This window comes from Nipponia nippon, unplaced genomic scaffold, assembly GCF_047370975.1.
Source record: "Nipponia nippon isolate SJK-2023a ecotype South Korea unplaced genomic scaffold, ASM4737097v1 scaffold_11, whole genome shotgun sequence".
Classification (NCBI taxonomy): domain Eukaryota; kingdom Metazoa; phylum Chordata; class Aves; order Pelecaniformes; family Threskiornithidae; genus Nipponia; species Nipponia nippon.
Genome location: NW_028262302.1, coordinates 7,077,726 through 7,105,034, shown reverse-complemented (window position 1 = coordinate 7,105,034; position 27,309 = coordinate 7,077,726). Strand labels below are relative to the sequence as shown.

Below are 27,309 nucleotides of genomic sequence, written 5' to 3'. Positions count from 1 at the left end.
AAGCATTTCCAGTGTGTAAGGTTTGCCTTGAATATTCAGTGCCCTGTTTGTTTTGTTGATACACCAGCATATGCTTCTCTCCGGTTGGGTGGGCACTAATCCAGAGAATCAGATTTCCAATTGAAAATAAGGCATTTCTTTTATGTGAATGCAATTTTTCAAAATTTGTCTTTCTCTTGAAGCACCCTGCCAGCAAACTCATTTGCTAGGGGATTCACGGACAGCTGGAGTAGCAAAACACCAAAACAAAGTCTTGGGAGCGCTCAGATGACTAAGCCGGGCTTCTCGGCATGCCTGCGCTCACTCAGCTTCCGAGTCCTGCTCCAGCAGGGAGGGCATTACTCATTTCGGCTGGTGGATGGGCAGCCGGGGTGCAGGGCTGCTGATGGAGCTGGCCCTGGCCACACAAAGCCAGCAGAAAAGCCAGGCTGAGGAGCCAGGCCATATCTCCTAGAAAGCAAGCATCCCCGCTACCTGACTGCCTCTGTGTCCTTCTTCCTTCGCAAGGAGAAGGCTGTGGGAGGGGAAAATGAGGACCGTCGTCATGGGAAGATCAGGTTCGTGCCCTGGTGTGCCCAGGGCCAGGCAGGGAGGTGAACCTCTGGTGTCCCACCTTGTGGGACTGCAGTGACCGACCTTGCAGGACTGCAGTGACCGGGGCGGCCAGGAAACCAGAGCCACTGCCACTGACTCAGCACAACTAACGACCTCAGGCTGGGAAAAGGCTTATCAAACACCCTGTGCTGAGCTCAGCACGCACCCTGGCAGAGGCAGTTTTGGCACCAAAGGGCATGGTGACCTCTCCATCCCTGCAGCTTGGTGCACAGGAGAACAGGCACACCATCAACCACATCCATCCCCAAGGGGGACAAGCACAAAGGGGATGGGACCACAGACACGGCCCTCCAAAACCCCGTGGGGGTCTAAGGCATTCCTCCCTGGCTCTCCCTTTGCCCTTCTCTCTTAGAGTCACAGCCTCCAGGTCCAAAAAGCAAAGAGGGGGTGGGCTTCCAGCAACCTGTGGGGGTGAGCGGGCACAGGGAAGCAGCATCCCTGGGCAGGGCTCTTCAAACTGCCTTCAGCATCTTCAGGGCAGATGCCTGCATAGGAGACCGGCCCCGCTGTGACAACACCCGCCTCCCTGGGGCTGTGTCCCACAGACCCATGGAGAGTGGAGCCAGACCCCACTGGGGAGCCAAGGCACTGGATGCAGAGAGACTGGGAGCACCAACACTGACACTGGTGTGAACGCTGTGCCCATACCCTGCTAAGGCTACGGCACAGACAATCCACCAGCAGAAGACCCCTACCCCATCACCAGCAGGACAGCAGCAGCCTCACACAGGACATACACCAGCCCGTCCCGTTAGCCTGCTGTAAACAAGATGCATCTTCCAAACAAGGAGGACCACCATGAGCAGCAACCTGGCCAGTGGGCTACACAGGCTGGTGTCAGTAAGGTTTGGAGGCAAAAGACCACCCTGCAGCAACTGATGACTCCTAACGGGTATAAAACACCATCTCAAAGACTAGCTTTGTCATTGCCAATCAAGACATGGTTGCTCAGAGGGGTCAGAAGGACTCGACAGCCGGTGTCCCGTGTCCCCATATCACCCACAAGTGACCCTGGGCACATGTGTCCGGGTGCTCGTGAGGATGGGGGGTATGAGTGTGGGAGCAAGTAGGATCAATGAGAAAATGAGCGTAAGAACATGGCTGAGTAAAATAAACCTGCTTAAAGATGGTGTAAATAAACATCACCTTCCTGCCCATAAGCTCTGGCCCTGCATTCCCCTCAAGGGGCACAAAGGCCCACCAGGCTCACTGCCAGCCAGGGCAGGATGGCGGGGGGAGCAGCTGGCCCACGAGCCCGTCCAGGCCCTGGGGATGCAAACTCCGCAGTGAGCCCCCTCTGGCACCCCCACTCCCATCTCTGAACACTTCGCATCTGTCCCCTGGCCCCCTGGGAGCTCCCTGCAGAAAGGGATGGTGCAGCGGCGCAGGGACCCACAGCCAGGGGCCACATGGGTGGATGGGAATGAGAGATGAAGGAAGAGGGGACAGAAAATGCACGTCCTCCCCGCTCCCCTCTTCTCACCCATTGCTCCCAAACTGCCCCGCCAGCACTGACCATCTAAACTACGTGACCCACCAGGAGGGAGAGACCGCAACGCTGTTTTGGGGAGCCAAGCAAGTTTTTTCCGCCCTCAGGAGTGGCGGGTTGCCACCACCTTCAGGAAACCCTGTGCAGGGTCACGCTGCCCCAAGGGAAAAAAACTGAGACTCACCTTAAAACAACACAGCATTTGAGAGCAAAACCCTCCCCTGCCATGTCCCCCTGCGGTGACTGTCCTGTCGCCCCCAGCTCCCTGCTCTCCCCTTCTTCCCCAGCACTGCCCTGCAGTTTTGGTGCTGGGACAGACTAAGCTTCATGAATGAGGTTTTTGGATGAGAAGGTGTCCCAGCCCCTGGCCTCCAGTGGGGCTCTCCGCAGGACAACGTTTGTGGCCTTCCTCTGCGGTAAGGCAGCCACCTGCACAGGCCACTTCTCCCGGAGAGATGCTGCAGACAGGGCAGGGCAGCACTGACCTGCTGCAGCCCTCCTTGGCGTGAGAATAAAGAGAAACTTCAGGCAACCGAGAGCAAACGATGCTTACGGTGAGATCTACAGCCGGGCAGGTTTGTTTGGGCCGGTGCGTGGGAGATGCCGCGCACAGAGCAGCTCTTCTCCAGTGCCTCTTCCACGCATGTGCAAGCCAGTGGCTGCTGGAGCCAGCGCAGGGCGATTGGGAAGGAAGAACCGGAGCAGAGTTTATTTGTTCCACCTCCAGCCCTTTTCAACACATTTGACTAAGCTGCTACTGCAGGCTGGCTCTAACCCATGTTTGTTTTATATCTCAATATCCTGCTGTGCACACAGTGTGCTTAGCCCCTCACACCGCACTTTGTGTGCGCAAAGCACTGAGCAAACATGAGCTAATTGGGCTGCAAGCTCCCCAGGGCAGGGGCCCGTCGCTCATTCTGCGTCCTGCACCCTTGTCCTCTGATAACGCTTAAATCAATGCTCTTCAGCACAAAGGATTACTGAGGCCAGGCCCAGCCCAAGCATGGGGCAGGGAACCACCAGGCTGCTGGTGGGTAATGGCTGGGAGCAGAGAGCCAGGAAAGGGGGCTTATAAGAAAGATGGGGACAGACTTTCTAATAGGGCCCATAGCAATAAGACAAGGGATAACAGTTTTAAACTAAAAGAGGGTAGATTCAGACTAGATGTAAGGAAGAAATTTTTTGCGACGAGGGTGGTGAAACACTGGAACAGGTTGCCCAGAGAGGTGGTAGATGCCCCATCCCTGGAAACATTCGAGGACAGGCTGGATGGGGCTCTGAGCAACCTGATCTAGTTGAAGATGTCCCTGGTCATTGCAGGGGGTTGGACTAGATGACCTTTAAAGGTCCCTTCCAATCCAAACCTTTCTATGACTCTATGAAAAAGACAGGGCTGTCTACAGGGGACAGAGGTTGCTTGCAAGTGGAAAAGGGGCAGGGAGTCATCCCGGGGCTCTCAATTAACATACACAGACATACACACGCACGTGCACTCAGGAAAACAGTATTTCAGGAAAACAGTAAAGAGAGCTTCTGGCACCACCAGGTCCCCACTCCAAGCTGGGATGCTGAAGGCCTCTTGCAGTCCCCAGAGCAACCCCCGCACTTGCAATTAATTACCGATGATACACGCAGATGAGGACAACTCCCAGCCTCTGCTGCGTGCATGACTGAGGGCCGTGGCAGCAGCCAGCCTTAGGGAATGGCTTGGGCAAAGGGTGCCCCCGGGCTGTTTATTGCCTGCCAGCTCCAGGACCACAGCACGCTGCGCCCATGCACAGCCAGCCCGGCAGGAGCAGCTCCCATCTGGCATCAAAGGCTGAGGAAGGCACCTCTCAGCCAGGCTGTGACGGTGGTGGGATGCTGGACATGTAGAGGCAGATTGCTTCTTCCTCCACCCAGGTAACCATGCTCAAAGAGAGGAGGATTTTAAGGAGAAGGAAAGCGCCACCTCTGCTGGGAAAAAACAGTCCCTCATAGAAAACTATATGGAAACGAGGAGCAGCCGTGGCACGGTCAGGGGCCAGACTGAGGCTGACACTGATGGTCACAGGCATCTTTCACAGTGCCACAACATGCCAGGAGCACTGTGGTCCCTGGTGATGGGGGAAAAGGCAGGAGAGCAGCTCCCTTCTCCCCGAACCCTCTCTGCTGTTCCGGGAGCAGGAGCTGTGGGAGGTGGAGAGGAAAGTGGGAGGCTTATCTGCTGCCATTTATAAAGCCACCTGCTGCAGAGAGACTGCCAGCCACAGGAGCGGCCAGCACAGCCCTTTCCAGCACTGCTACAGCCATCCCCGGCGAGCGGAAGGAACCTCACTGCAGGGCAGAGGCAAGGAGAGGACTGTGCTTCGCACACACATGCACGCAAGTGTGCTTGGGCTGTGCAATGAGGGTGATGCAGACTGGGGAGCAGCTCAATACCACACTGCTTGGACCAGGCAACTTTGGTGGCTTTGCACCCGGTGTCCTGCCCGGCCAGGATGGCACGGTGTGCTTGGGGATGGCGGGGACCTCGCCACCAAGCTAGTGGAGAAAGTGGGTGCATTTCAAGTTCCCTGCATGGTTGCTCTCAGCTGCCAAGCTCCAGCCAGCCCCCCTCACAGCTGATGCCCACAAGCCTACTGTGCGATGGGGAGCGAGTGTGGGTGCATGGCAGGCTAGTAGGCGTCCGGCTCTGCTCCATTCCAGCCTGCTGCTGCCTTACAGGGACCTGGGGGCACCCTGCCACCGAGCACCCTCATCCCACAGCCTCCCAGAGGCCAGTACAAGGTCGGCAGAGTCATGCTTGTCCCACTGATCCCCTTCTCCTCGGGCCACCCATGCACCTCTCTCCCCACTGCTCTGGGGGAGACCTTGGCAGCCGGCTGCTGCCAGCCTCCCCCTTTCAGTCCTCCCCAGATTCGAGCAACCACAATGTCTCCTGCAGCTGATTCTGCTGCAGGAGCAAAGAAACACTCCTGTCCTGCCCAGCTCCCCTCTCTGCAAGCACAAAAGCTTCTTCCTGAGAGCAGTGGGTTACAACACTATATATATACACACACATAAAATATGATTTTAGAGCATCTGCAGAGCTAGAACATTTCTATCGCCTGTGCACGGTGCCAGGAGCAGAGCGAGGTTTGGGCTGCAGCAGGAGCCCACGAGCACACCGCTTGCCAATCCTGGCCCCAACGAGGCTTTCCTCCCACCTCTGCCCAGCTTCCGAGCAGATTTGGGTAACACCAGATGACCGGGATGAATCACGCCACCCTGGGAGTGTGGGAGCTGGCAGCTCAGCAAAGGCTCTGGCATCGGCAGGTTGCACAAGCGGGGATGGCCCCGGCAGCAGCTCTGCTAGCTGCATCCAGCCGTGCCAGAGGGATTAGCTCTCAGCATACCAGTTCGAGTCACTAGCGCATCAAAGGGAAGGGGAAGCCTTTGATGGTGAACACAAGGGCCTGCAATGGGAGGACAAGGAGAGAAGGTGCTCCCCAAGGCCTGGCTCAGCCACCTCTGTCCCCTGGGGATGTATCCATAGGCGACACACCAAATCACCACCTATCCCCTGGCGTGCAAGCAAATTTGGTCCTTGAAAAGGAGGAGGGAAGAGACTGAACCCATCTCATAGTCTCAACACCAGATTGTGCTGCCTTTGCCTGGGCTGCAGGGCAGCCGCCTGCCCTCCTACCAAATCCTGCCCCCATGCAGGGCCAGCCTGGCGCTGCTTTTCACTGGGGCAGTGGAGGGAGCATGCAGTCGGTCTCCCCCGGTCGCTGGGGTGCACATCCAGCCGCCTCTGCAGCCCACGCAGCCTTTGGGAGAGATCAGAGGAAAGCTGCTGCTGCTGCTGTGGCTGGGAGGGGAGGCTGCTCTCCCAGGCACACGTGGAGCTGCAGACATGCAGCTCTGCAAAGCACTGACTGTTCCAGCCTCCTCCTAGTGCAACGGGTACTCACGTGTGCCGCCAAGACAGCTCGTCCCCATCACTCCCATTGCCCTCAGGGAATTCCCTTTGCCCAGGGCACCTGAGCACAGCCCCAGCCACGTACCTGCCACAGGACAGAGCAGAGCCAAGCAGAGCAGAGCAGACAGCCCATCACACCCACCAGCCTGCTCTTGTCTCCTCCATGGAGAGGACCTGGAGAGTCAAATGGCTCTGGAGCATCAGAGATAAGAGGGAAACCACAGGGCTGTTGGGATGGGCATGTCAGTGCATCCCAAGCCAGCGGCAGTGGGGACAAAATGCATGGCAAGGATTGGGGTTCAGAATCCCCCTGACACACACCTACCGCAGGCAGGTGGCCCAACACACAGGGGTGAGTGGGGCACAAACAGTCAGCACACAGCCTCTGCTGTGCCAGCGCCGTGGGCTAGCACTGCCCACACCCACCGCACTGCCTTCCTGCCCTGCTCCGGCCGTGCCCACCGGCCAACAGCTGCCCACGGCCAGCACAAGGGATGTCGGGAGTGATGGATGTGATGGAGGAAGACACAAGAAATGGTTTCTTTCCCTTCAGCAAGAAAGTGTCACATCTGGACATGTACAGCAGCCAGGCTGGGAAAGGGACAAGGCATCAGGAGGAGAGAAGCCATGGGCCAAGAGGTGCAGCATTGCCCAGAGGACATGATGAGACAGATGGGAGATTTGGCAGCAGGGTGATCAAAGAGTGACCTGCAAGCTCTTCCCGCTACAAGAGCAGTAGCCACAACACTGTGTAGTTGTGGCCAGCAGTGTGAGGTCCCCGGGCAGCCACCCCCTGCCCTCCACAGCATCACTGCTCACACGGAAGAGAAAAGGAAAGGAAATTAAACATGAGGCACTGCAGCAGATGGCTGCAAAAGGAGCCTTCCCAAGCCCATGCCTCCCTGTCCTTCCAGGGCGCTTTGGGCACAGCAGTGCCAGCATCAGGAATACAGCCAGTCAAAGAGATCTGGGGGCCCAGGCAGGGAGCAGCATCCCAGCAACAGCCACTGCAAGCTTCTCCACAACCCAGCAGCTGTTGAGGCCCTGCCACAATTAGCGGGAATCAGACAGGCTCTGTGCCCATTTTGGGAGAGATGCTCGGGGACGCAGCATTGATACGGATGGGTTTTCACAGTGGCTGGGTGTCCTGGCCCAGCCCCAGCCCAGGCTCCTGCTTTCTGCCTCGTTTCGGATATGCTGTTCTCCCTGCCTGCATCCCCACCCAGCACATCCCAAACCTGCCACCGCGAACGCTGCTCTTGCCTAGCTGGGCTGGCCTGCAGTGGGCACCTCGAGATCCCATACTCGGCCTCTGCAGTACCAGCAAGGCATTTACTAAATGAGTGAGGGTCTCCACCTCCTCATCCACTACGTGGTTGATGTCAGGGGCAGTTTGGCGCACAGTGTGCTGTGTAGCTGCCATCCCTGCTCTGGGAAGCATCTTCCCACCTGGAAACACAAAGAGCCTCCAGCCAGTTTGAGAAAACCCAAGGTGAGAGTGCACGAGATCTCAGCACAGCTGCCTCCTAGCCTGGCTCCCCAGGGCAACCAGCGCTTCCAGTAAAGCATGGCACATCCCGCCCTGAAACACCCCTCTGCTTCACCAGTGCCAGCGCCACACCTGCACTTACTAGAGACAAAAAGCTGTGCAACCGCAGATGCTGCGGAGGCTCTGGCTCATCCCGACATCCCTGTGCCAACCACAGCCCCAAGAGGGCAAGCAGAGCTCTGCACAGGCAGCCAAACCCTCCTCCAGAGTGGTGGGGATCCATATTTAAGCAATGCTGAATCCTACACTGGTCCTTCTCTGGGGATAGGACCACCTGCAGGACACACTGGTCTCCAAATCCTGCCTGGCTGCTTTCCACGCTTCTCCTGGCAGCACAGCTCCATTGTGGGGCATGTGGATGTCATGCTGGAGGGAGGGGACCAAAAAAGGACCAGAAGCCAAGTGTGAGGGCCAGAAATTCACCTCCTTGTTATGGAGAGAAAGAAACCCCTGAAGTTTGATTCTGTGCAGGGCCGGTCCAAATAAACAGCCGGCCCCTCAGACATAGCTGCCAGGATGAAGGAATCCTGAAACCTAATGGTTACCCCAGAACACACATAAAGCTGTAGTCGTGATAACATATGCACATACCCAAGATAAGGCTTAGGGCATGGTCATAGTTTCTCTAAGTCCAATTACTAAAGTTTTGCATAGCTAGGTTTATCCAGCCCAGTGTGTAGGATACCAGAGGACTGTATTTGCAGAAACATCCATCCCCTGACTTCCCTGCAATGGCTGAACTAACCTGAAAGTCTTTAAAACGCACCGTTCTCAGGAGGTGGCCCAGCCACTGAAACTATTATTAGCAGTATTCGCTTTGTTGGGGTCTTTTTGTTTCTGAACAAGGAAGAATTTGATGAAATTTCATGGAAGAAAACACAAGAAATTAAAAACTCAGGTGAATGAAAATTAAATTTGATGAAAACCTCCCAACAGAAAAGTCCAATGAAACTGCCTGATGAGAAGATTAGCAGCAGCATAATATGAAAGGAAAAAGCAATAAAGAGGACTTGGAATTAGAACAAATAAAGAATTATGACTTTTGGAAACATATACCTGACTTAAAAGTAATCAGATTTTGTCTGAACTAAAAACTTTTTAAATTAAAAGACAGCCAATTTAAAACTGGAAGTTATAACAGCCTACATGCTAAGACCTCAGATCTCTCATCAGTGAAAAATAAGTCAGTAGAAATTCATGCAGCATGTCCTTGCTGCCAGATCCGCTCACTGGTTGAGCACCTGGAGCTAAAGCCTGATGAACCACAAAAGCGGCTCTGACAGCAGCAACCTTTTTGAAAGCACAGGAAAAAAATGTTTCAATTAATTTAGTACACTGATTAGTTTAGTCAAAGTTCAGAAAATTACTGCAGGTTAACACAGGAGAGCCTGGTTCCCTTTCCAAGCCCAATGAAGATGAAGTGTGAGAGGATAATCTCTACTCTTCTGAATTCTTATAAGCCAGAAATAATCAGGTTATATCACTGGTTATATTTTACATCTCCAATAATAAAATTCTTTTCCTATAATATAGTATTCTAGTAATACAATATAATATAGTAATATAGCATTGTTAAATTCATTACATATACAAATAATGCTTTCATAAATGTCTTCTTTTTCTTTTGTGGACCCATACATTTCAAGCAGTTTTATTTGGTGAGGACAAGGGGTAACGGGTACAAGTTACTCCCAGGGAGATTCCAATTGGACACGAGAGGTAAATTTTTCACAATGAGAACAGTCAACCATTGGAATAATCTCCCCAGGGAAATGGTTGACTCCGCTACGCTGAACACGTTTAAGACTCAGCTGGACGGGGTGCTGGGCCATCTCATCTAGATTGTGCTAGAAAGGTTGGACCAGGTGATCCTTGAGGTCCCTTCCAACGTGGTATTCTATGATTCTATGATTTAGCCAGCTAGAAACCATTTTTTAAATGCTCGCTTTCTGCATTTTGATTTGGATTTCATTTTCCACTGAAATACAGCTGAACCAAATTTATAATAAATAATGAAGTGATATCTAATAGAGAAATGTGTCACTCACCATTTTCAAATGCAAGAAATATAGACATTAAGAATCTAAATAACCGTATGTTACACTGTAAACCCACTCACTTTAGCATGGTGCAGCCTCCTGCTCAGCCCTAACTACCACAACATACTCATCACTGAGACTCAACTTGTCCTTAGGAAAAGAGCAGAAGTGTACAAACACAGCAAGATTAAAACTAGGCACTTAGGTCGTGGCTTTCTGATCATTAATTTAAATTGCGACTTTAATCCGTCCATCCTACTCAGCAGCAGGTCAAGAGCCAAACAAGGCACAGATCAAACTTATTCTGAAGTCCACGAAGTTTGGTTTGGTTTTCTGCCATTTTTGTCATTTTACTTTCCTTCCATGAAGTTCTGCCATCTGTGACCTCTCCTGAGAAAAGCATCTGTGACCTCTCCTGAGAAAAGCATCTGTGACCTCCCTGAGAAAAGCAGCCCAGAAACACAACGAACGGTGCATGTCCCCAGCCTGGAGCCTGCAAGCCCTGGGAGTCTCTTACTGGTGTAGAGACCTCCAGATGGCTGCTTGCAGGCTCAGGGGAGCTAGGCAAACCTCCAAACTTCTCGTCATTTCTCTAATGCTGCCTTGGGGATTATCCCATGGTGACCGAATTTGTCAGAAGATAGGACAAATAATCACAAAAGTGTTGAGGCTGAAGGGAGATCATCTAGTCCAGCCTCCCTTCTCAAAGCAGGGTCAGCTAGAAGAGGGTGCTCAGGGCCATGTCCAGGCAGGTTCTGAGTACCTCCAAGGATGGAGACTCTGCTCCAAGCCAGAACGACACTGAGAAGACCATCCCAACCTGCTGTTGGAACCAGCTCTTCCAGCCAGGTGGGTCCCAAGCCCCAGGCTACTGGGGGCTGTCCCAGCGCCAGCTGGGATCCTAGCTGCGCTGGTGCCCTGTGGCCCACGGTCGGCCACTTCCAAGCCTCACGAGTCACCCCTCAGCTTGCCAGCCCTCACGCGATGTCTCAGCACCTCAGCCTGTGCCCCTTCCCTAGCATGGGTCACCTTGCTGCATGAGTAGCGCAGCAAGGGGACTCCTCCGGCAGGGTCACCTTGGCTTGGCCAACACAGGGTCCGCAGGCCTTGTCTCAGGGTACCACAGGCTCACTCTGGGCCACAGCTGGGAGCTGCTCCCCAGCTATCCTTCCAAACGTGAGGTTGCCCTAACTCCCCCACCTCTACCTTCTCTGAATTTCAGTCTCGCCTATGCCATGCAACACAGCACATCAAGGGGCTTGTTGTCTCAATCTCCATTCACCTCCTGCCCCAGCTGCCTCCTACCACCAACTTCCAGCTAACAATAAAAGGCTCCCCGGCAGAGCAGGGCCACAGCCCTTTCCTCTCTCTGTTAGGAGGAACTCAAAATTACACAACAACATATTTTTCCACCTCTCACAACCTACCTTTTAGTGCTTGGCGGTGCAGTGGAGCTTGGCTCGTTCAGATCCTGCCTTCCTCTCAGCTCACCCACAATCTGCAGATGACAAGACACAAGATGTTGGTGCTGGGGGTAGGGGAATCGGGTCACCCAAAGCTTTCACATGCTCCCACTGAACAGGAGCACTGAGCCTCTCTGCTCTGGTACTCCATTTTAAACACATCTTTATTTGAGATCAAACTACGACAGCATAGAAGCCCCTCCTTGGTCAAAATGGTACCCACAGCTTCTCACAGGGACTCTGCTAGGAACTGCACAACTGATCCTGGTGTTGAAATGCTTCCGTACCGTGGCATTCATGCTCCCCAGAGGCTGGGCAACATTACGGTAATTTCAACTAGGAAGGCGATTTCTCAGCCAAAGAGGTTTTCTCTGCAGCCCTTAGCACGGCTGCAGCTCTTACACCAACAGAGCCATGCACTAAGAGAGGGCTGTACCAGGACAGGCAAGGCAGGACAGCGCAGGGCTTAGGTAACCACCACGAAGAGTCATAAAAAGCAAACCCGGTGAGGAGGTGTGAGATCGAGTGACGGCTGAACTGCCAGAGAAGTGAGGGTGACACAGGGACCAGGGCAGCAGGCTGGGAGAGGGAAGCCCATGCCCCCCGCCAGGCTTCTCCACCCTACCTCCCCCTGCCCCTGCCGAGAGGCCCTGCGGGACCTGCCGTGCCCAGTCTCACCCATTAACCAGCAACAATAGCAGCCTGGGCGATGGGAAGGGCCCCTGCACAGCTGTTGTTGTAATGGCATGAGCAAACTGCTGCCATTGTCCCCACCTAATAACAAGGTGTGATCACAGCCTAATTACCAATCCCAGCTACATCTGAAGCAATAACTTCAAGCCAGCTTTTAAAAGATGTTTAGGGATCTTAAAGCATGGGTAGATACCAAGTGGGATCCTCAAAAGCTCTAAGACCTCTCGTCGTTGAGGGATCTGATAGCTGGTTAGGGACTGAATGTAATCAAGCCACAGCTGAAGGAAATTAGGACTGGAGCTGCTTCTCCTGAAATAATATCAAAGCGAACCCACTTTTGCTCTGAGCGCAGTGCATCAGCAATGCAATGTTTTCTTCAAACTTAGGGCTAAATACACGAAATATATTTACAGCAATTAAAGTAGGTAAGAAGAGCTGTCTCACCAAACGCAGAAGTGACAACGGTAGAAGGCTTCAGTGTTTACAGGACTCACGGAGGAGTCAGCATTTGCACAGCACACTGATGTTTGCCTAAGAGTTTAGGTGACTGATTAGTTTAATATCAATTGAATTCACTTGTGGGTGTTAGAAACATTTCCCCCTCTCCTTGCTGCTTTGGGAAAGCTCTCGCAGTCTGTTAAGACGAGAGTATTTCCTGCGAGGAATATTTTAAAGCAGTGACACTCCTCCTTTTACAACTCTGCAGATGGAGGCTTTGAAGCTGTGATGAAATCTGCCTTACTTTCCCTTGGGCCAGAAGTCTCTGCGTGGAAGGAGGACAGTATTTACCTGCGAGGGCCTGTGCACACCCCTGACCAGCACCACTATTTCTGTCCCCGTTTGCAGGACCACAATACGCTTACCATTGCCAGCAGCCACCAAACCAGGGATGAACTAGTTAACCTCAGGGAAAGCTTTGAAGAGGAGAGAAGCTACAGAGCAATTCAAGTGTTATCATGAAAAAAAATAAAAGGGCTGAAAGGCATTCAGACGGAGTTGCAGGAAGACAGGAGCCAGGATGCTGCCATGTGAGACAGGCAGAGGTTTAAGCTTACAGGGAAGCTGGAAAAGCCCATATGTGCTATGGAGTCAGAGGCTGCAGGGGTGCCAGTGGCCTCCCTGCTTTTATTTATTACTTATTTGTTTGCCAATGGCTGTTTGCCATGCTACTTAAGACAAATCCTTCCTGAAAGAGATGCTTCTGCCTTCCTCTCCATCTGCTGCCCAGACCTGACACCACTTTGCAGGGCAGCAGGGAAGGCAGCAAGGCCAGGGCTCAGGTCCGGTCTCAGGGCTAGTCTTTCTGCCTTCTGCTTTTTCCACGCTTTCCCCCCTCTCTCCTCTGAACAAATACCGCAAACCACTTCAGCAGCACCTTTTACTCCAAAATGGCACATTTTGCTTTCTCTCCACTGCTCAGACAGGCAGCCTGACCTGTCACACTGCATTGTAAAACCCCAACACGGGGCAGGGTGCTTTCTCGTACCTCTTTTGCCCACCCAGCTTTCCCCTCACCTCCTCGCTCTCTGTTCACTCCCCCCTGAACTCTCTGAAAGGGGAGAAGGCCGGAGTGCAGATCAGTGCTGGAGACGGTGGCTAAACAGTTAAAAGGAAAAAGACGTTCATGCAGAAAGAACATCTGCCAGGCAGACAAAGGTCTCTCTCTCTCTTTCTCCTGGATAACACCCATTCTGTTCAGGAGATTTCTGAATTCCAAACCCACTGTGCAGCACCCCTGCCGCCAGAGAGGATGGGGAAGCAAGTGAGGGAGAAGGCAGGGCCTTGATCTGTGGACAAATCTGGATGAAGTCATAAGCTGGGGGGAGAGCAGCTTGGCCAGAGCATTAGATCATCCTGACCCAACAGCTCCTTCAGAGTCATCATCTCTCAAAAGCTGCAGGGAGAAACTGGGAGAGATTCCCCCTCTTCTACCCTGCCAGCATGAAGCGTTTCTAACACCGTCAGGTGTGGCTCCCGGAAGGAGGGTTCTGTGGCCGGGATGACGTGGGGACCGAGCACAAGCCATGGCATGACACAGCGGTGGGATGACATTTTATCTTGCATCAGAGGACAGCAGCGCAGGCCAGCACACGGGCACTGGGGAAGGACACCGAGGGGCTGGGGCTCGCTCTCTGCCTCTGCCGCTGACTTACTCCAGCAGCCCAGGGAAGCCCCCGCACCTCGCTGGGCCTCAGCCGCCCATCAGGCGGGTGGAGACAAGCGTTACTTAAAGCCACTTCGGTACATGGTCCAGAATGAGGGCAGGAAAACAGCGTCTAAACAGAGCCAAGTACCCCAAAATCTCCTACAAGAGCAAACCAAACCCATCCCTGCATCCTGGACCCGCGGAGTCGCCCTCTGGAGCTCCACGCGGCTGCTGCCCAAGGCGGTGCCGGCACACCCGCCCCGGGGGCCGCCCAACTTGCCCTGAGCATCCCCCAGCGCAGTCCCAAAGCCAGGCCCACCGGGGGACGCCGCTAAGCACGGGGGGGCCAGGACCAGCCCCAGGCACGGCGCGGCTTCCCCCCCGCCCCAACCGCCCCCCGGCAGGACGCCCCCCCAGCCCGTCCTGCGCCCCAGGAGACCCCCAGCCACCCGCCCCCGGCTGAGCCCCGCAGCCCGGACCGCGGCTCCCGCCCCGGACTGACCTGATGGGGGGTCCCGGTCCCGGTCCCGGTCCCGGTCCCGGTCCCGGCCCCGCTCCGCTCCGGGCCCCGCGCCCGCCGCCGCGCCGCGCCCGCCGCTGCCGCCCTCCTCCCCTCCCCGCGGCCCCCCCGCGCCGCCCGGCCGCGGGCTGCCCGGCCCCGGCACCGGCAGGGGAAGGGGCCGGGGCCGCCGCCGCTCCGCCCCCCGCCCGCCCCGCTGCGGCGGAGAGGCCGCGGTCCGCGGGCGGCTCCCCCCGCCTCGCCGATGCTCGGGCGCCGGGGCCTGCGCTGCCGGCCGCCGGGCCGAAAAGCGGCCGGAGCTCCGGGCCCCGCGGCGGGGAGCGGCCTCCCGGCCCGGAGCGGGGGCGGGCAGCCCCCCGCCGCGCTGCCTACCGTGCTGCTCCGGCCGCCGGTGCGGGGCGCGGGCGGGAGCTGCCGGCAGAGCGCCTGGGTGCGGGGTCTGCGCGTCTCAGGCTATTTCTGGGGCTGAGGCTGTGCCCGCCGCATCAGCCTCTCCGAGCAGCTTCTGCGGCGCTCGGGCTCCCCGGGAGGGCTGCCCGGGCGTGTGCCGGAGGGGGAGAGGGGCACGGGCCTGCCGGGCAGTCAGCCGGCGCGGCGGGGGCGCACGGGGGGTCAGCCCGCCGACACAGCGGCAGGGGCAGGTGGATGGGAGCATTTTAGACCTCAACCGCATTTGCAAAACCTCTCCCGTTGATGCAGCGTCGCACAGTTGCTTGGCAGGGGTGGTAGCTGAGAAACTTCCTAGGGGTCTTACTTCTGCAGAGCAGCCGTGCCTTCCTGCCATCGGGAATGACCAGCAGGTGGGACAGGGGCCTGAGCCACCAAGGCGCAAAGCAGCTTTGAGAGCCTGGTTTTCCTTAAGCACCCCACCCTGCGCCCCATCTCTCCAACCCATGAGGATGCAGGCAGCACACCCCGTGCTGGAGAAATGGCCAGCAGCACGCCCAGGGGTGCGGTACTGGGCGTCTCACCTGGCCACCGGTGTTCCCAACCGATGATCAGGGACACGCCTGCAACTGGGCTAGCAGGGAACGGCCACCAGAATGTGACCGCAGGGAAGTCCCACTGACATCCCAAGGCTTCATGGCTACCGCCTCGTATGGGGGGCCTGGGGTCCCACACAGGTGGCTTCTCCAGATGCTGAGTAAACAGTGTTGCTCTGCAGCCTCCTCTGAAGGCTCATTTGGGCTCATTTCATCTCTTTCGGGCTGAAGAAGCACAATCCAGGGACTAAGCCCCTGCCGTTTAAAGGACCTTTCAGTCTGACAGGCACAGCTCTGAAAGTCACCAGGAGAAGCACCAGGGAAACAAAACATGTAATGCGCTGCCAGCCAAGAGCCTCCCTTCATACTGCAAGTGGAAATAGGCTGGCACAGCTCACAGACCATCAGGAGCCAAGGGGTGAAAACCAGGTGTCTCCCATAGTGACTTTCCTTTTTTTTCTGGCTCCCCAAGGCTGAGGTAGCACTCAGCTGATTTCTGCTCTGCTGGAGCATGGTGCAGAGCACAGGTGGGCTACAGCATGATGCCTTTTGGTAAAACTTTACTATAAATGAGACCTTTATCCCTGACTGGTGACTTCTAGGAGCTACCATAGCCCCAACAACACATGCCTAAAACTTTAGAGAACAGCTGAACAAAAAAAGATTTCCAAATCTCTTTCATTGCCATCTCCTTCAGCCCAGCAATATGTATGATGTGAAGTCACACAGCTTGCCCCCTCACTCCAGACAAGCCAGCGCCAGTCCTACAGCATCGCCGAGGCTTGGAGACCTTGACTGCTGCCTTGCAGCAGGTGACACTGTCTGCCTCAGGAGAGAGCAGGGGACTGTGCCGGCTTAGTACAACATGTGCTCTGCAAACGCTGAGCGACAGGGGCTTGTGGGAGAAACAAATCCATGCGGATTTTCTAAAATGCCTTGTGATTGTGATCTGCTGCTGGGTCCCCAATATTTGATACCCTACTTCTCAGCAAGTGCAGAATGTGTTTTTCATAAGCCATGGCTTCTCTGACCTACTGAACTGGAAACCAATATGCTCCATCACTTAAGGCAAATGCTGCTGGGAAATCTTGACTTCTGAGCAGAGCTGGCAACCTTGCTGCTGGTGAGCTGCCCCAGGCCCAAAGGAGTGAACACCCACTCCCCCTCCCTTGGCCCGCCAAGATGTCAGGGATCACACAAAGCTGGGCAAACCTACCCTGTGCGCAAGCCATTCCCTGGAGATACTTGTTTCTTCTTGACTCTGGCCCAGATTGTGCCTAGCTGGAATAGAATAGAATAGAATAGAATAGAATAGAATAGAATAGAATAGAATAGAATAGAATAGAATAGAATAGAATAGAATAGAATAGAATAATAAACCAAGCAGGAAACACAGAGCAGTACAAACAAGGAGAAAAACTCCTTCATTTTCTGTTATGTATTGGGGCTCAGGGGCCATGTCTTTGGCCCAAGAAGAGCCTTATCGGTACGGTCTCAAAAGGGCTCGGGCATCGCATGGGTTTTAAGTCCCTCCACACGCCTGGAAAGCACAAGTAGCATGTGGCTCAGCCTCCAGCACTGTGTGCGGAGGAGCCCGTCACCTCCTTCCCGCGCTGCTTATAACCCTGCAGCAGTGCGAGAGAAACGCAGAGCCGCAGCCGGAGGCAGCGGGAGGATGAGGCACAGGGAGCTGCTTCGCAATATCGGAGCTGTAGCACTGCATCCTGCTGTGTGTGATGCTCCCAATTGTAATTCCTCTTTTCCGTTGCTTACGACTTCAATAGTTAAGCTGAATTTCTCTAGGCAGGCTCAGGGACTCGGGCTGAGTTTGTCTAGACACATTTCAGGCAAGATGGTGCCACTATTCCTGAAAAGGACGTCTGGAGAAAAAGACTATTTTGCCCATGTTTCAAAAAAAAGGCTGGTGGTTTCTCCTTGGGCATCTCCAGCGTCTACGAGCTTTGGAGCCAAACGTTGGCAAAGGTGTGGCCTTTAGCCAGGGATGCACCTTTGAATACCTCCATGGGGATGGTGTATGTCCCTGGAAAACTGCAGTTTGCCCAGACCAGGGGCAAACTTGAAGGGGGCGGGAATGAAAATACCCTTTAGTCCCTACTCCCTGCTCCTGGAGCCAACCAGACTGTGTCTGTGCCCCTGGCTGGCAGCCCAGCCTGGCGCAGCATGATGCTGCCGGGATGACCCCACGCCAGCTGCTCCCCACCAGGATGGGCCAGCTGGGGTGTGGCGAGCATGGCCCGCGAGCCCCCAGCCAGGGCTTGCCTGTAAGCAACCATTGCAGAGAGCCCTCGCCTCCCTAGCGCAGGGGTAGGAGCCAGCGTGGGGCTTCACAGGGCCATGCGGTGCGGGCAGGCCTGGACACGGCACCTGAGAAGCGGGGCTGGGAATGGGCAAAGGCACAAAATGGCAGGTGATGGCGTAGTGCAGCCCTGGATGCGGCCCCAGACTTTCTTACCTGCAAATTGCTTCCAGGACAGAATTACTTGTTTCCTTGGAGAATTTTTTCCTCATCATTACGTTATGTTCATGCTTCAAAAGCAGCTTCATGCTTCTCATCCCTGGGACAAGTGGGGGATTATGCCCCAGGTAGAGATAGAAACTCACACCTGAGGAGGTGAAAGTTGCGCCTTCCCAGCAATGCTGGGCGGTTTCTCCTGCGGTTGGCACCACACAGCACTGCAGCACTTCTGTGCTAACTTCAGCCTCAGCCATGGGCGCTCGGCATTTCTTCCAGCTGGACTCCAGGGCACCGAGCGGACACCCGGAAAATGAAATCCAGGCAGTTTAGTGACTGCATAAGGGAAGTGTTGGTGAACCACCCTGCCTCGCGCAGCCCTGGGGACGACGGCAGGAGAGCAGCTGCTCCCCAGGGCAGCCTTAGCCGCCCTCTCCAGAGACCTGCCTGCCTTTCCCAGCGCTGCCTGCCTCCTTCCCGAAATACCTCCTGCCTGCCGTAACTAAGGAAACAGGGCTCCTGTAGGCAGCAGCTTCTTGCAGTGTGCACCACTGCTGGGTCCCCAGAGCACAGGGGAGCTGCGGGCACCATCCCGGGCTGAGGCAGTGCCAGCCCCATCCACAGCCTGGCCAGGGGCCTCTGGGCTGCGCCACAGCCCACTCCCAGAGCCCAAATGCAGGGCAGCACCTCCCACATACACCCCCTGAAATCTGGGGCAGAGCTGGCTGCGACTGACCTGTGTCCCCCTGCGCAGGGGAGGGCTCCGCGCCTTTCACTGGGGTCTGCCTGGCGGGGACCCTCAGCTCCATGCAAGATGCTTCCCCCTTCCCGCAGCAGACCATGAGACTTGCTCTTTGCAAAAGAAGAGGCTGGAAGAGCTGCAGCAGAGGCTGAGCTGCCATCACACCAGCCACCTCAATTCCATTAATTAAAAAGTTAATTTCTTAATTTTCAAGTGCTCACCCCAGACCTTTGCAGGGCTCTTTGAAGGCAGCTTGCCATTGGGAATAGCAGAGAAACTGGGGCCACAGCTGCTAAGCTGGGAAATCATCTCTCCCCCATGCCGGCTCCCTCGTGGTTTGGTGTCTGCATGCTTGTAATTTCAAATCTGCTTCAAACATCACCCACCACCCAGGCTGCGTGACCAGGCACTAATCAGTTACATTAAAATATGCTAATTGGCTCTTCCCAATTGCCGGTCAGGCGGGACAGTGCAGCTCAGCACTCGCAGGCACAGGATTTCTCCACCTCCAGATCTCAGTCTTTTGGCTGGCTTGGGGAAGCGAGGTGTGCCTGTGGTGCTGCCCTTCCACTGCCAGCCGCACTCCAAAAGGCACCATGGCTGGGCCTCAGCACAGGCAGCTCAAGTTGTCCAAGCCACAGATGCAGTTTAAACCCAGCTGCTCATCTCAAGGAATCCCATCCCCAGCCCTCCGGGCTGTCAGCCACTGCTGCCTCCAGCGGTGCCTCTGTGGGTGCTTCCATCCGCTCCTGTATCGCTGCAAGCAACTCATGCAGCTTCTTGCTCGGGGCTTTCCTCCCTTCACCCCAGCATCCTGCCACTAACCAAATGTTCTTCCACTTTTCCATCCCCAGATCCCGCCTTTTGCAACATGGAGTGCTTCACTCACCCCCTTGAAGAAAGACCTGTTGGAGATTTTCTAGACCTGCAGGCTTGCACTTGGTAACACCAAGCCAGCTTTTGTGCATCAAACATCCTTGCATTACTCTGCAAATAGCTAGTCTGCGCTTCCCCACGGGTCAGGCTCACTGCCCACCTACCCTGTCAATCATGGGCGCCCTGACCTGGCCCCATGTCTGCTCTGAAAGCCCAGGGCGTGCTGTGTCGCTTGCTTGTGGCTCTGGAGCTTCACACAGATAGGAACACGGCTCCATTCAGTCTGTGGAAAATACATCTTCCTTTCTTATGCACGTGTGTGTGAAAGAGAAACAAAATAAATCCATGGTTACATGGAGCTTGAAGTGGAGGTCGTGGATCAGAGTCAGATCTTTCCTGCACATCTCAGGGCAATGACCCCTCTGCGTCAGGAGGTGCAACCGGTAATTCCTGACAGACAAGAAGAAGATCCAGGCTAAGCACTTGACCTTCTGAAGCAGGAAATAGCATTTGCGCTGATGCTTCAAGCAATGCAAGACTGATTGCGGAGATACCATGGAAAAGTGATGGTAGTTTTAATGAGAATGGCAGTGGATTATGGGGGAAGGATGTAAGCTGACAGGCTGAGCCGGGAGAGCCAGCGAGGAAGATGCACATCATGTAATGAACCATATTACCATTCTGGCCAAACACAGGGCTCTGCGTGCAGGCGGTGTCTCTGCCCACATGCCCGGCCTTCCCGGGAGCAAACATTCAATGCACTGATGTTCTCCCCGGCTAAAACAGTTGCCAGCAGCGCAGCTAGCTAATGCACGGTGGCGTGGTCCATTATGAAAGTCATTAACTCTAAATAGGCTGTCTCATATACAAAATATTCAACAAAAACATCTTTGCTAACTAGCTCGTTGGCCTTTCCTCCATGTACAGAATAGCACCAGAATGCAAAAAAGACCAAAAGGAAAGAAAAACGAAGGGCTATCCTAGGTCAGAAAAGGGATTTATGTAGACTAGCATTGTTTCTGGAAGTGGCCTGAGAACAACATAAGAACAGAGTGGGAGGTCGATGCTCCTGCAGTGTCCTCTCCCACTCACCAGCATGAGGCTTCCTGCACCAGCAAATACATCATTCTTGAAAGAGATTCAGAAGCCAATAAAATGTGGGCATCCACAACACCTTGCAGCAAGGTGTTCCCCCGGTAAGCCGCACGTTGTGTGAAGAGCACAACGTCTCCTCGCAGCTCTTCTGAGCCACTCACCAGCTACTTTCACACACTTCTCAGCCTGGAACATGCAGTCAACATTTGAGCCTAGTCATCAACAAATAATTATTCATTAATTTCCCTGCTTATGCTGCTGGCTTTACCTATGGTTTTACCGCATGTGTAATTTATCATCTTCAACTTCCTTCATCTTGCTTGATCTTTGCACCTCCTTTCTGCCTCCCCTCCTTTCCATGTGCATTGAAATGAAGCCACCACTCAGGCTGAGGCAATATGGGGTTTATCAGGCTGGAGTTACACCAGGGATAAGCTGGGAATGCTCAACTGAACTGAAACTAGAAGGGAGATGTGAGTGAATGACATGCTGTTAAGGGCTAATAATGCTACCCCATGACAAAAGCAGAGTCCTGAAACACTGGTGGTCACTGATGATCGCAACCTTGCTTCTGGTCCCTCATCCACCTTCCCACGTAGCTCAGCAACTGGCAGCTCTGCCTCTGCTTCAGCAGACCTCCAGGTGCTCCAGGGAGAGCTCTAGCACACAGACAAGGCAGATGCAGCAGCTCTTTTGCTCTCTGTTGGTGATGAATGTAACATGTGGTGTAACAAACAAGGAGAAAGCACTGGAGCTCCCAAGCAAAACCTTGGAGAACTGCTGGAGCATGTTTAGCCATGTTGCAACAGAGCATGAATCACTGCAGTGGGTAAGATTCCCATCTGATGCAGCTTTTGTCCTCCTGCAGTGAGGCCTGCAGTCCTCATCAGAGGCGATTTGGGGAGGTGTGGGTGGGGGATGTTCTGCAGGTGGATCCTGCTGGGGGAGCAAGCACTGTGCTCTCAAGGGAGATCACAGCTGCGGGGCTGGGGGCTGCCCGGCAGAGCTGGAGAGGGAGACAGGGCAGAGGTCTCTCTTGGGTTGTGATGGTCGGCTCCCGTCCCACATCCACAAATGTCCTCGAGCTGCTTGGCTCCCGAATCACAATGGTGGTAGCCCCGTGCTGTGGGTGACCCAGGGAAGGGATGCGTAAGCTGGCCGCTTGTGCCCCCCAGCCCACCCCCTGCAGCACCACTGCCCCCTGCACTGCCCCCGTCTGACTGCAGGGCTCCGACTCTCCCATCCCTTCTGTATCTTCAGCCTCCGCCGAAAACTCTCTCCAGCCCACACCATCTGCCCCCCTGTTGCCTTTTGTGTGCCATGAGGGATGGAGAGTTGGGCTCAGAAGAGCTGACTGCCGCAGGACGGACACTCCACCTTCATTGCTGGCTGGTGCCTTCCAACCGTCCCAGACAGGGCAGTGTCTCAGCGCTCTGCTGAGGTGAGCACGGGGCTGTGGGCCAAGCAAGCTCCCTGAGCTCTGCAACCCAGTGGGCTGAGAATACAGCACCACAAGTGGTACAGGCCTGGCTTAAACCCACTGACCTACACCTCTTGCTCAGCTGATTCATTCCCCACTGTGCAGTTCCTAACACTTTGTCCAGTTTGTATTAGCCTCTGACAAGATGCCATTTTGATAAGAGATGGGTGTGGAGCTCCAGGGCCATATTTTGTGGGCAGGTTGGAGCCAACCGAACCTCCAGGTTGTCTGTCTTGGATGTGCAAGCAGGTACCGTAGGAAAAGTCAGTTGTGCTGGAGCAAGTTTGGTGGTCTGTACTGGTTTTGTCTCTGCTCAGCCCCTTCATTTGCAACTCCTTCCCCATGGGCGAGATGATAAAGGCTTTTCAGGAGGTGACTCAATTGCTGCTCGAGAGAGGGTGATCCCACCCTTTACCGTGGTCATTGCTCCGCTGCCTTCAAATGCCTCTGATAAAGGCGAGCGTAGGAAGGGGCTATGCTTCTCTGAAGAAGCCCGTTTGTTTGTGTCTGCATCTTCCAGTGGGAGTTGCCCAAGGAGCGCTGAAAGCCTGGCCCCTCTCCCCGACCCGCAGGGGCCCTCAGCCGGCCGGGGCGGACCTGCCTGGGGCATCGCGGCTGCCCGGGCAGGAGCGGCCTTTGGAAGCGGCTCGGCGGGGCTTGCCGGGGCGAGGCTGCGGGCCGGGCTCCCCTCCCCTCTCCCCTCCCTTCTCTCCCCTCCCTTCTCTCCCCTCCCTTCTCTCCCCCCCCTTACTCTCCCTCCCGTCCTCCGCTCCCGGCGGGCTCCCAGCACCACCTGCCGGCTCGCCCGGGCAGCCCCGCCGCCGCCGCGGGGTGGGGGATGCTCCCCCGTCCCCGTGTGGCAGCCCACCCCAGCGCCCCCGGGCCGTTCCTCAGGAGGTGACAGGCTCCCCGTCACAGGCGGACCCGCAGCTCTTCCTCGGCTGCGAAGGTGCCGGCGCGGGGCCAGCGGCAGCCCTGGAAAAGCGGGCGGGGGGCGGGGGCTGGGTGCCCGGGGAGGTCCCATGAGAAGCGCCGGGGTCGGGAGGGTGCTTGGGAAGCCGGGGCCTCCTGCGCAGATCTCCTCTCATCCCGGCGCTCACCCCAGCTCCTCCGCTGGCTCTTTCTGACCCCAACCACGCTTGTTCTGTCCAGCTTTCACATCACACCAAAATCCCCTCCATCCCTGCACTTCCATCTCTTTCGCTCCTGTTTCCCGGCTCCTTTCAGTCCTGCCCTCCACACCATGCCAGGGCCCCTCCTGCCCGAGCCCTCCCCAGGGCTCCCCCTGGTCCCCTTGGAGCCCCCAAAGTGATCGTGCTCCCCACTGTGCGGCTGCTGCTGCCTCGGCCCCCAGGGCACAGCCTGCTCGCTGGCCCCCTCCAGCTCTGCGGGGCAGCCCCCTTTCTCCAGCTATGAGTGAAGCAGATCCTGGCTTCTGCTTCTGGCAGGTGTTTTGGAAACCTGGGTACTGGCTGTGCTTACCCCAAATCCATCAGACAGGAATCTGAGAGAAGCAATTGAAGACAAGTCTGTAGGAAGTCCAAGTCTCACTGCTGTGGGACTTCTCCCTCATATTTATTCCTCCTTTTTCTGTTTCCTCCCATAACGCATTGCTTCTTACACTGTGGTCTTCTGTAGTCATCCTCTGTGGTCCTCCACTGCGGAGGTCCGCTGCTCTTCCACTGCAGTCCTCTGTTGGGTTTTCTTCACTCAGTCACTGCCCCTGTGAGGAGGAGGGAGAGTAAGGCCGAAGGTGCCATCCCCACAGCAGACACCACACTGGCTCTGTAGGCCCTGGACCACCATTGGCCTTTGGAGATGCCCAGAAGCTTGGGGATAAGGGAAATTACCATCTGACAGGAGCATGCCCTTTCTTTAGGCAGCCTGATGTGTGTTTGCCCTTGAGATGGTGCCATCAGCCTAACCTTGGGCTTACTCAAAGCAGTGCTAAGGGCTTCAAATGTTTGATACCAAATACATCAGGTGGTTCCTGGAATCTGGCAAACAGCTACCCATGATCAAATCATGGTTTTCTTTTCCTTCAGCCAAGAAAAGAAAGTAGCATCTCAATTATTTTTCCTTGGTTCATTTAGGGAGATGATATTACTGGACCAAGGTTTACCCTTCAGCCCCACCCAGCCCAGAAGGGGTATTGGCCTCCAGGGCCTGGTGTTCACTCCCAACATCTGTAGGGATATCTCCACCCCCTTGGCACAAGGAAAGAGGTACCTCCTCTGGGAGTCCAGGCCATAGCGGGGCTGGAAACAGGTGAACGTGAGGCTGCCTCCAGCCTCTTCAGAGGAGGACCTGGTTCTGCCTCTCATCCTCTTCTTGAACAGGGCTTTGAATTTCTTCTGTTAAAGGAAGCCAGGTCTGCTCCAGGAAAAGATGCTGTTCATCACCAGTAGGGACAGAGAACTGCCCAGGGGACAACCTGGCTGGTGATGGGGCTGAACACTCATCTAGCTCCGGGCTGCACGGAAAGCACCTTGACCTGCTCAGGGATCAGTGTGGGAATCCTCTCCATTTGGGCACCCAGTTGGCAGGGATAATGGGCCGCCTTCTGCACCAAATCTGGGGCTTAAACTTGTGCTCAGAAAGTGAAGTGCCTGGGCTCTAGCTCCTCCTAAATCTGCCAGAGTTTGAGCCCAGCGTCTTTCATACCAAGCTACCCGACGGAATGGGATGGGACAGGCTCCTTCAATGGAGCAGGGCAACCACGCATATGGCGTGTGAGGACAGAGAAGGGCAAGAAGCAAGATGGTGTTTGACTTGGCATTGGGTGGCTGAAGGCCTGGTCTCTGCTCCCAGTGCTGTTAGTGCATTTTACATACGGAATCACGAATAGGAACTGAACTGCACCCACTGGGGCAGGTGGAAATGAAGCCGGCGGAATCCGGCCCTCCGTGTAGCAAACAAGTAGTCAGTTAAAATCATTGCCACCTGCAGTGTGGCTGGGGTAGTGGTTGCATGCAGTGCATCTAGTACACTAGTTGATAGCTAGCATTTTTTGCAGAGCTAAAGTAATTTAGGAACTGCTCTTACAGACCCACTGGAGGAGCATCTTGATGGCAGGGGCAGCAGCCATGTGATGGCGGGGGGAGAGATCGCTTCTCCCAGAGCACTGCTGCGGCAGGCAGGAGGATTAATCCAAGTCTATTTTCTGGAATTGATTTAACACTGTGTTCATTTAACTGCAGCTCCTGCTGAAACATTTCATATTTCAGATCTGATTTCACTGTTTCCAAGGCTGAAAGGCTTCCTTCTCTAGGGAGCAGCAGTTCTGCAAGAGAACAACGAGTAGGATCCCTAGGGAAGCAGCAAAAGGGAAGGAATATTTTATCTTTAGTAACTGGTCATTTCCATTTTGGAGGCAGCAAAAGAAGAACCATCTGGTGGGTGCTGAATATTCACTATGTAAACAGTGACTTGGTTATGAATATGTGCATGTGTTATTGTTATTTATTATTTATAGGATTCCCTAGGTGTGCATGACACTTCACAAGCAGAAAGGAAGACCAGGGCTCTTGCTCCTTGATGTGCCCAATAGAAATTTGACACAACGCTCAACAGCAACAGAGCACAGCAGATGAGGTTCGGGCAACCGGCTGGGCATGGGGAGGAAGATGGCACCCCTGTGAAAAAGGGCAGTGCACAACTTCTGGAGCAGTAGCTGCTCCTGCTGACAGCAGATTGCTTCAGATGACCACCCTCACCTATTCATGCCCATTACTTTGGGTTTTAATCTTCCCCTGCAATAAAAACCATTTATATTTATTATTTTAATTCTCTGCTCCTTGAGAGCTCTGCTCCCGCAGTGTCCTGTCTGGAAATGATGCAGAACAAAAGGAACCTTGGTCCAATACCTTTCCTCGCTGTGGTATTCACCTGGAGGTGATGGGACTGCTCACGTGGCTTGAGCTTTATGGCTCAGGAGCTTCAAGTCAGTCAGCTGAAACAAAAAGAGACATTTTATTGTGCACTTTTCCTGCTAGCCAAAGTATCTTGAAAGCAAGGAAAAGATTCCCATGAAGTCCCAGGGTGACACCTTGTTGTCAGGGTATAATGTCTGATACTGAAGCTTGCTGGGGATGACGGGAATTCGAGAGCACCCAGACACCTGCAGGGGATGCTCAGAGCTTTGCAGGAAGAAATGCCTGTAGTACTTTCCCCTTCTCTTGTCCTTCCTTTTCTTTTCACTGCCTGAGCTTTTTTTCTATAGAGGTTTTTGCCACAGCATTCAGCCATTTCTCTGGTGCTGAGCCAGTATTGTGAGCAGGGTTTGATGAAGGGGGCAGTCATAGGCACTTGAAGGCAAGCATCTTGGGTCCCTTAGGGGGACACTCCCCACGCCATTATGGGGACAGGGCTCGGGGGCACCTGCAGGGCCAGGGGGATGGAGGAGTGGGTGCACCACAGCCAGGGACAACAGCCCTGGCCTGAGCTCAGACCTGTAAGTGCCTTCCCTCCTGCAACACTCCCTTCCCACCCATCACCAGCATCTCTTCCTGCTGGCACACTCTGACATACTGAACTTTACTTGACTGCAAAAGTTTGTTTCCCAACACCACCAGCAAGCAGCAAATGAGTCAAATGTCGATTTTTGCAACAGCTTTCTTAACACAGCAGGGCACACCATAAATTGTGACTTGTTTGAAACAGGCCTGGTGCTTCATTGCACGGGCCAGCTAGGACAGCCCAGAGCCTCATCAACAAATATCCCAGCTCCTTGGAACCACGGTGGCTGCTTGGTCTTTCTCCTCTGTGCCCCAAAAGATGTTTAGATGTTCATATGACTCCAAGAATGAGGGAGGGAGGGAGGCTAGGAAGGACAGAGAGACACATAAGGACTTTCACATGGGATGAAGCAATGTTAGTGACTGCTCTGATTTTTTGTGGTGAGAACTCTGTATTCCTTGCTGAGCACCTGTAAATACCAGTCTGCAGGACTCCCCCTGTCAGTCACTGCCAACATCAGAGGAATGTAGCCATCACAGCAGCTTCTTGGTTGCAGGAGGAGAGGCAGTCTCAGGTAGCCAGCACCAACTCAGGCAGAACATAGAAAGCAAATCAGCTAATGTTTTGAAGGACGGCCTTCCTTCTACTCCAGGCATCAAGTCCTGTTTAAAAAAAAATACTGTGAGTTAGAAGACCCCTAAGACACATCTTAGAAAGCAACCATTTTTTTTCTTGTCTAAATATA

General features: G+C 54.6%; 1 protein-coding gene across 3 annotated transcripts in view; it reads right to left on the bottom strand.

Annotated features, from left to right (window-relative positions):
- TMEM63C (transmembrane protein 63C) overlaps positions 1-14,975 on the bottom strand; it is a 33,097-nt gene extending 18,122 nt beyond the window's left edge. For 2 of the 3 annotated variants that reach the window (XM_087747392.1, XM_087747394.1), the window contains exons 1-2: positions 14,440-14,541; positions 11,063-11,133 (exon numbers count right to left, since the gene is read on the bottom strand). The gene's annotated coding sequence lies outside the window, so the exon portion shown is untranslated. Of the gene's footprint in view, positions 1-11,062; positions 11,134-14,439; positions 14,542-14,829 lie in introns of those variants that run through there. The other variant, XM_087747393.1, reaches the window with a different exon arrangement.
- Positions 14,976-27,309: the final 12,334 nt, after the last annotated feature.